Source organism: Primulina huaijiensis, chromosome 6 (genome assembly GCF_012295235.1).
Source record: "Primulina huaijiensis isolate GDHJ02 chromosome 6, ASM1229523v2, whole genome shotgun sequence".
Classification (NCBI taxonomy): domain Eukaryota; kingdom Viridiplantae; phylum Streptophyta; class Magnoliopsida; order Lamiales; family Gesneriaceae; genus Primulina; species Primulina huaijiensis.
The window spans coordinates 1,291,682-1,301,447 of NC_133311.1; positions in this window are offsets into that span (position 1 = coordinate 1,291,682).

Here is a 9,766-nt window from a genome sequence, read left to right on the forward strand (position 1 = left end):
TTCTCATATGCTTCGATACCACCGAACATCTAGAAAGTTTGGCAAATCTGCCAATGACTCTCCTATCTCAATGCGTGTAAATAAATCAAGATAAAACACAAGTATTGCAAGGTATAGAAATCTAGTATGTGATTTTGGGAAACTCGAATCAAATCTAACTCGAGTTGTATCTTCCCGAATCAACATGAATTATACCTTTCTTTCTGTCAATCTGACTCTGTCGAAGTCTCGAACTCAAGGCCTGTCAATACTTAATCTGGGAATGACAATATCAAGGAGTACAATATCAATACACCAATCAATTCAATACTGGATATAATCAGAACTAAATCAAATTCTGTTTCGACAGCATAAATGCACAATCTCAAGATACCCAACAATACAAATATCAACAGATAGCAATATCAACTCATAATCCGTAACAATACAAATCTGATCTCAATTCTCACTCAATTCCTCCCGAAAATCATAACAATTTCAGAAACAATCTGTTCTTCAATCCGGTTTCAATTATAGGATGTCTAACATGTCAAGAACCTCATATATGAATCGTATCCGATTCTGACAATACCATAATTTCAGATCATATCAAAACTTAAGAAAACATACGTCCGTATGAAGCCTGCGTCAATAGGAACACAGTACTGAACTCGGATTCAAAATCGGATGGACGGATCTTCCGCAAACTTCAAATTTCTACAAGAAAAGGCGCAAGGATTTTCACGATATTCTCTGAAGCTCTTCTCGTTTCTTTCTCAGGAATGAATGAAATATATATATCATGCATGGTAAGGGGCAAGTGGCTTATTCTTTGTTCAACACGTCTCGCGCATATGCGCGACCATCACCGGCGCATATGCGCGAGACGCTCTGTCTCGGCACTTGACAATTTCAGCTGCTGGCGCATATGCGCGCCCTCTCTCGGCGCCTATGCGCCAACTTCTCTGGACAAACACGTTGGCTACTGGACACCTCGCTCATATGCGTGCCTCTTGTCGCGCATATGCGCGCCTCTTGCGTGAGACCTTCGTCTCGGCACATCTTGGAACCACACAGCTCGCGCATATGCGCGCCCATTCTTCGCGCATATGCGTGAGACTTTCTGGTCACACACTCAACAATACTCATGCCATGTCAATTCATATCTCGGGATGATCCGTCTAAAATCACACCAATTTATCAGTTCCTCATTTCATATTAACATGATAAAAATCTCGAGCATTACACTATTGAAGAATATGTCTTGGTAAAAGTCATGTCTTCATGGTTCAAGATTCAAGATCTCCAGAATTCTTATCAAAATGGTTTGACATTTACTCGTTCACAGAGAGCAGTAGCGAGAAGATACAAACAACAATTTGATGTCAATCATGTTACAGAGCTAGCAACTGATCAAGTTCTTCTGCATGCGATGCTGTGGAAGGAGTGACATCAGCTAGAGAAGATCTCTTCTGCTGAATCCTTCACTAGTTTAATAATCCATGAACTGAATAATTGGATAGTTGAGTGGCAGGATTTTGTAGGTTCTGAACTGGCTGCTGTAACATGGCATATATTATTTCCTCAATAAAATTTTAGTTGATGTAATTTTGTCTTCTTATTCTTCTACAAACATTTTACTGTTAAATTTTTGACAAATAACAATTAAGTTAAATCAATTAAACCAAGTACATTTCGAAAGTCAGAAAACTTATTCTCAGGCAGAGGTTTTGTAAAGATATCTGCTGCTTGTTGATCAGTCGGAACGTATTCCAGATGAATATCCTTCTTCTGTACATGATCTCTGATAAAATGATGTCTGATATCTATGTGCTTCGTTCTGGAATGAAGTACCGGATTTGGCGTGATTGCAAGTACCGGATTTGGCGTGATTGCAATGGCACTGGTATTGTCACAGAAGATGGGTGATTCAAAGGCTTGAACTCCATAATCTTTGAGTTGTTGCTGTATCCACAGTATTTGAGAGTAGCAACTTCCAGCAGCAAGATACTCTGCTTCTGCAGTAGACGTGGCTATAGAAGTCTGCTTTTTGCTGAACCAGGAGATCAACCTGTCACCAAGAAATTGACAAAAACCACTAGTGCTTTTCCTATTCAGTTTGCATCCTGCATAGTCAGCATCTGAATATCCAATAAGATTGAATGATGAGTCCTTGGGATACCATAGGCCGACATTCTGAGTACCCTTTAAGTATTTTAGAATACGCTTAGCAGCAATAAAATGAGATTGCTTAGGGTTAGTCTGAAATCTTGCGCAAATACAAACAACAAACATGATATCAGGTCTGCTGGCTGTGAGATATAACAATGAGCCAATAAGACCACGATACTGAGTTACCTCTACTGAGTTTCCATTTTCATCTTTGTCAAGTTTAGTAGATGAGCTCATTGGAGTGGAAGCAGCAGAGCATGTTTCCATACCATACTTTTTCAGTAATTCTTTCGTATACTTAGCCTGATTTATGAAGATTCCTGTTTCCAGTTGCTTGACTTGCAGTCCTAGGAAGAATGTTAATTCTCCCATCAAACTCATCTCAAATTTATCCTGCATCATCTTAGCAAACTTTTCACATAGTTTGGGGTTAGTTGACCCAAAGATAATGTCATCAACATAAATTTGTACTAACAAAATGTGCTTATTCTTAACAAACGTGAATAAAGTCTTATCTACTGTGCCAATGGTGAAATCCTGATTAACAAGGAATTGTGATAGAGTGTCATACCATGCTCTAGGTGCCTGTTTCAGACCATACAGAGCTTTGTGTAATTTGAAAACATGATGTGGTAGAAAATGATCGATGAAACCTGGAGGTTGTTCGACGTAAACTTCTTCTTGCAGTAAACCATTTAGGAAGGCACTCTTCACATCCATCTGATAAACTTTAAAATTTTTGAAAGCAGCAAAGGCTAAGAATATTCTGATGGCTTCAAGCCTTGCTACTGGTGCAAAGGTCTCATCATAGTCTATTCCTTCTTCTTGCCTGAAACCCTGAGCCACCAGTCTTGCTTTGTTTCTAACTACATTTCCTTCTTCATTCAACTTGTTTCTGAATACCCACCGAGTTCTGATGACTGCTTGATGAGTTGGTCTAGGTACAAGAAACCATACTTCATTTCTTTTAAATTGATTCAGCTCTTCTTGCATTGCTTCAATCCAACTAGGATCCAGAAGAGCTTCTTCAATCTTCTTTGGTTCAACATGAGAAATAAAAGCAGCATACATATATTCATTAAGCATTTGTCTTCTTGTCCTTAAAGGAGCTGCTGGCACTACAAGAAAAAAGGACTACGACAACGGTTTTTAAACAACCGTCGCAAATTAATTTGCGACGGAAATCATCGTTAACCGTCGCTAAAATTATCGGCGACAGTTTTACTTTACACCGTCGCTAATTTTAGCGACGGTGTAAAGTAAAACTGTCGCCGATAATTTTAGCGACGGTTAACGATGATTTCCGTCGCAAATTAATTTGCGACGGAAATCATCGTTAACCGTCGCTAAAATTAGCGACGGTATTTATTTAATTTCGTCGCTAATATTAGTGACGGTGTTTTATGCTTTGTGTCGCTATTTTTGTCATTAAAATAAAAAAAAAATTTCAGTCGAAAATATTATATGTTGATTTTAAAAATTTATTAAACTTGAAAGAAAAAGACGAAATTAAAAATGTGTAAAGGAGAAAAATTTTAAGTGTTGTGAAGTGGTAAAAATTTATTAATCTTTATAGAGAAAAACGAAATTAAAATTGTATAAGGGAGAAAAATTTTAAGTGTTGTGAAGTTGTAAAAATTTATTAATCTTTAAAGAGAAAAACGAAATTAAAATTGTATAAGGGAGAAAAATTTTAAGTGTTGTGAAGTGGTAAAAATTTATTAATTTTTAAAGAGGAAAACGAAATTAATATTGTGTAAGGGAGAAAAATTTTAAGGGTAAAAATTTATTAATCTTTAAAGAGAAAAACGAAATTAAAATTGTATAAGGGAGAAAAATTTTAAGTGTTGTGAAGTGGTAAAAATTTATTAATCTTTAAAGAGAAAAACGAAATTAAAATTGTGTAAGGGAGAAAAATTTTAAGTGTTGTGAAGTGGTATGGTAGGAAATGGACTGAGGGTTGGGATATTTATAGAGAGTTTGCGACGGTTTTGATTAAACCGTCGCAATTAGCGACAGTTATTTTTTAAACTGTCGCCGATTTAAAATTAGCGACGCTTTTACAAGAACTGTCGCTTTATTGAGCGACGGTTATATTAAACCGTCGCTAAAAGTAGCGACGGTTTAATATGAACCGTCGCTAAATATAGATCGGCAACGGTTTATTAAAACGGTCGCTAAATGTAGCGACGGTTATACAAAAAACGTCGCTAAATTTAGCGACCGTTTTTTGAAAACCGTCGCTATATCTACATCGGCGACAGTTTTACTTTACACCGTCGCTAATTTTAGCGACGGGTATACTTAAACCGTAGTAATATTTAAATTAGAGACGGTATAGTTTAACCGTCGCTAATTTTAGCGACAGATTTTACTTAGGCCGTCGCAAAATCTAATATTGACAACAAAATTTGTAGAAAAACCAGTTGAAAGACAACGGTTTTTTACAAACCGTTGTCGTAGCATGAAGAAAAACGCTAATACGACAACTGTTTAAAAACCGTTGTCGTAGTCCAAAAAAAAAACGCTCGTAGACAACGATTTTTAAAAACCGTTGTCGTAGGCAAAAAAAAAACGCTCATAGACAACGGTTTTTAAAAACAGTTGTCGTAGATATATCAAAGACAACGGTTTTAAAGAAACTGTTGTCTTTGAGCAGATTTTTTTAGGCTACGACAACGGTTTTTGTTAAAACCGTTGTTAAAAATAAAAAGACAGCGGTTTTTGTTAAAACCGTTGTCTTTGATGTGTTGTTAAATACGATTTTTGTTGTAGTGTGGATTTCCGATAACCAAGGATGGTGGTTGTGATTTTCTCTAGATAAAAGGGTTTAGACGGATTTCTTCCTGGTTTGATTGATTTGGACCAAGCTCAAGTGAGGTGTCAATAGATTCTGGAGTGTCAACTACTGGTTCTGGTGCATCCTGTGTCTGTATTGCTGGTTCTACTATAGGGATGTCTGGTTCTGGATTTTGTGCATCGTTGACACGTGGTTCTGTATCATCTTCACTATCCAGTTCTAGATGAATGTTGTCCAACCTGTTACTCAGATTTGAAGTGTTAGTAATTTAATGAGCATCGCTGTCTTCATCGAAAACAACATGAATGGATTTTTCAACATTAAGAGTTCTATTATTGAAGATTCTGAAGGCTTTGCTCACTGCTGAATATCCAAGAAACAGTCCAGCATCTGATTTCGAATCAAATGCAATCAAATAGTTTTTACCGTTATTATGCACGAAACATTTGCAACCAAATACATGAAAATAAGATACATTAGGCTTAGTCCCTTTCCATATCTCATAAGGAGTCTTATTATGTCTCTTGTTTATCATGGTTCTGTTTTGTGTATAGCATGCAGTGTTGATTGCTTCTGCCCAGAAGCGCTGAGAGATGTTAGCATCTGCTAGCATTGTTCTAGCGGCTTCTTTAAGAGTTCTGTTTCTCCTTTCAGCTACTCCGTTTTGTTGAGGCGTTCTGGCAGCTGAATACTCATGATGAGTGCCCTGTTCATCCAACTATAACTCAAGTACCTTGTTAGTAAACTCAGTACCTCGATCAATTCTGATTTTAATAACAGAAACTGATTTTTCATTTTGAGTTTTCTTCAGAAGTTTGATCAGAAGGCCACTGGTCTGGTCTTTTCCAGCAAAAAATATTACCCAAGTAAATCTGGAAAAAGCATCAATAATAACAAGAGTGTATCTCATTCCCCCTAAACTTATGATAGGGATTGGACCAAATAAGTCCATATGCAATAATTCCAAACATCTTAAAGTTGATTTATTACCTTTGTTCTTGAAGCTGGATCTTATCTGTTTACCAAGTTGACATGTAGAACATACGTAATTTTTAACGAAATTAATATCAGGCAAACCGTCAACTATGTTCTGCTTTTTGAGAATATTGATTGACTTAAAGTTTAGGTGATTCAATCTCTTGTGCCATAACCAATGTTTATCACTGAGAGACACAACTAAACACGTGGGAACATTAACATGATCTAACATTCGAAGAAACTCTGTATGTATTTCCTTCTCTTTTCCCGGTTAAGATTGCATATCCATCCACATCTTTAATTATGCATAAGTGCTTCTGAAAAACTACTGAATATCCATTGTCACATAATTGACTGATACTGATCAGATTATAACATAGGTTTTCAACCAATAGTACATCATTTATAGTAATGTTACCATGAGTACTCTTACCCTTACCCACGGTTTTACCTTTTGAGTTGTCCCCAAAAGTTATCTTTGGTCCAGTATAACTTATCACTTCTGATAATAGATTCTTTTGTCCAGTCATGTGTCTGCAGCATCCACTGTCCAGATACCATATGGAGTTGCTGATTTTGACTTTCTTCTGTTCCTGCAAGCACAAGTTTTAGTAAATGATACCCAGTCTATTTGGGTCCAAGCCTTATCAATCCCTTAGGAACCCACATCTGTACAATTCTTGGTGACTTTGTACTTCGGGTATCCACCTTTGTGTGTGCAACAAAAGGTCTAGTATTCTTAACATAATGCACTTTAGAATGTTGTTCTTCCCTTCTATTCTTGGTTTCTGGTTTGTATCTCTTTTGAACAGGTCTACTATTATAGTACTGGTAGTTTTTAACCCTCATAGAGAGTTGTCCTTCTGAGTTGAATCCTCTATTGGATCCAGCACTTTGATGGACTCTACTCTCAGGTTTAACATAACCCAGACCATAATGGTTTCTTCTGTCCGTCTGATTTACAAAATTTTCACCTTGAACAGTCGGTACTACAGGTTCATGTACCATACTGGATTTAACGAAGTAAATGAATTTTCCTTTGCCTTTATCCAGTATTGGTTTCGTACTAGTTTCTGAAGTGCTTTCATTGTTACTGAAACCGAGACCACTTCTGTCTCCAGATTGTTTCTGTAACTCATGCATCTTCTCCAAAGAAACAGAAGACTTGTTCCATGCATTTACCAGTAGTGATAGCTTCTGATTTTCAGATCTCATTGTCTGGTATTCTGCATTTACTCTCTCATTCTCAGTTTTCAACTTACTTATCTCAACTTTCAGATCACTACAGCTGTTTTCTTGCAAGCAAGTAAACTTACTGATTTGATCCTTTAAATTTTGATTTTCAGTCTTAACTTCCTCGAATGATTGAGAAAGTCTTGAGTACTCTTCTACCATGTCATGCAGTGCATTAACCAAATCAGTTCGTGTAAATTCATTTGAGTTAAAATCAAATACCTCTCCAGATGTTGAGGTTGATTCGGTGTCTGCCATAAGGCATTTGACTTCTTCTGCATCACTGTCGCTTGAATGATCATCTGAGTCAGAAGACTCAGAGCTAGAATCTGCCCACTTGGACTTATTTTCTTCAGCAACCATTGCTTTGCGATCTCTTCTGGATTTCTTATCATTCCTCTTGTGCTCCTTTTTCTTCTTTTCGTCCTTTTTGGGCTTTGGGCAATCAGCAATAAAGTGACCAATTTTTCCACAGTTAAAACATGCCATATCACCGGATGGTGATTCCTTCTTAAAATTTCGGTTAGGATTCTGATACGTTCTGTTGTTCTTCTTCATGAATCTAGAGAATTTCTTCACAAACAAAGACATTGCATCATTGCTGATCTGTTCAGCAGTTCTATCAGATGTGTTTTCAGTAGTAGTAGTAGGTGATACATTTGGAACAACTGTAACAGGAGCAACAGCGGTAGCAGCAAGAGCCTTGGTAGGTGTACTCGATGATGGCTCTTCTCCACTTCGTACTTCCAGTTCAAATTCATATGCTTTCAAGTCTGCAAATAGATCATGCAGTTCTAATTTGTTCAGATCTCTAGATACTCTCATGGCCATAGTTTTTACGTCCCATTCCTTAGGCAATGCTCTCATTACTTTGAGCGCTATTTCTCTGTTGTCATAGTCTTTACCAAGAGCTGCTAGCTCATTAACCAGACTACTGAAACGTTCATCAAACTCGTTTAGAGTTTCTCCGGCCTTCATTTTCAGATTTTCAAATTTTTGTATGGCCACGGACAACTTGTTTTCTTTAGTCTGCTCATTTCTTTCACAGATTTGAATGAGCTTTTCCCATATTTCTTTTGCAGTTGAACACATCTTGATCTTGCTGAAAGTGTTCTTATCAAGAGTTTTATAGAGTGTGTCCTTTGCGACATTATCCTGATTGGCTTTCTTTTTATCTTCACTAGTCCATTCGCTTCTTGGTTTTTCAACCATTTGCGGCGCACCATCAGTGATAGCAACGGCTGTATTAGGCTTTAAAATCTTTAATGGACCATCTGTGATGACGAACCACATGTCGTCATCTTGAGCTGCTAGATGAGCTTGCATACGGATCTTCCATTCATCGAAGTCTTCTTTTGAGAACATGGGAACCTTGCTAAAGTGTGCCATCTGTTGTAGATTTTCAAGAACAAGAATAACACAGCTCTGATACCACTTGTTGGGGATCGATGTAGAGTTTAGAGGGGGGGTGAATAAACTCTTTTCTTTTCTGATTTCTTCTTTTGAAGTTGCTAAAATCCTGTTAGAGATTGTAGCTAATCATGTTCAAGTGTGCAACCAACAAATCACAGAATAGTGCGGAAACGATCTGATGGTTCAGTAATTGAAATGATAAAAACAGTAGGCAGTAGACAATAGTTGTTTATGGAAGTTCGAAGATAAAATCTTCTACGTCTCCCCTTCTTCTATTTCCAGAAGGTATCACTAAAAGATTTTGGATTTTACAGTGCACACTCGTACACACCCACTTCAGCAGGACTTACTCTCTGCCTACTGAAACTCTTAGTGTATCAACACGATAAAATAATATATAATCAAAGTTCTGGACAAGACTCTTTTCCAGATTACAAACTCTTCTCAACAAGATATGAATAGTGTGAACTGTTTAAGAATAGTATGAGAAATAGCAGCACAAGATGATCTTCAACCGATCAGATATATGATATGAAGCGTGTGCTACTTTTCTGTATGTCGAGCTTTTTGTGATATAAGAGATTTTTGTGCTCAGATCAACGTTGTGAGTATTGTAGTCAGTATTGTCCTCAATCTTTATCAACGTTGTTATTGTATATTTATAGAAGTTTTTGATCCCAACGTCTATAAACAAAACGGCTTCTTTGACTTCTGATATATTCAGCTTTAATACCTGAAATAGGTCCTGTAGAAAAGCTTCAAAACAATCAGTCTTGTTTTATACCAAAATTGGTAAGACGTAATAAATAGATTCATACAGCATTAATGGTGCAATTAATGCTAGTACTTGATAAAGTAACGGTAACATTCAAGGCTAGTTCTGTTTATGCGAAAGACGTTAAGTTATTTCGATTTGGACTGAATTCTGCTTCTGTTTTTCTAGAATTCTAAGTTCTGCTTATGGTTATCTTAGAACTTTAAGTTTTGCTTTTGGTTTTCGTTAGCTGAAGACTACTACTTTTATATTGCCTAAAGATCTGCTGATTTTAAATCTCATTGCCCATCGCCACAATTAAGTTATGTCTAACAATCTGACCTGCCCAACTGCTCACGATGACAAAGCAACGTTCACTTGTTGGATGTGGATTTAAGATCCTTACAAATGAAAGTAAAATCATGGGAGATTGATGA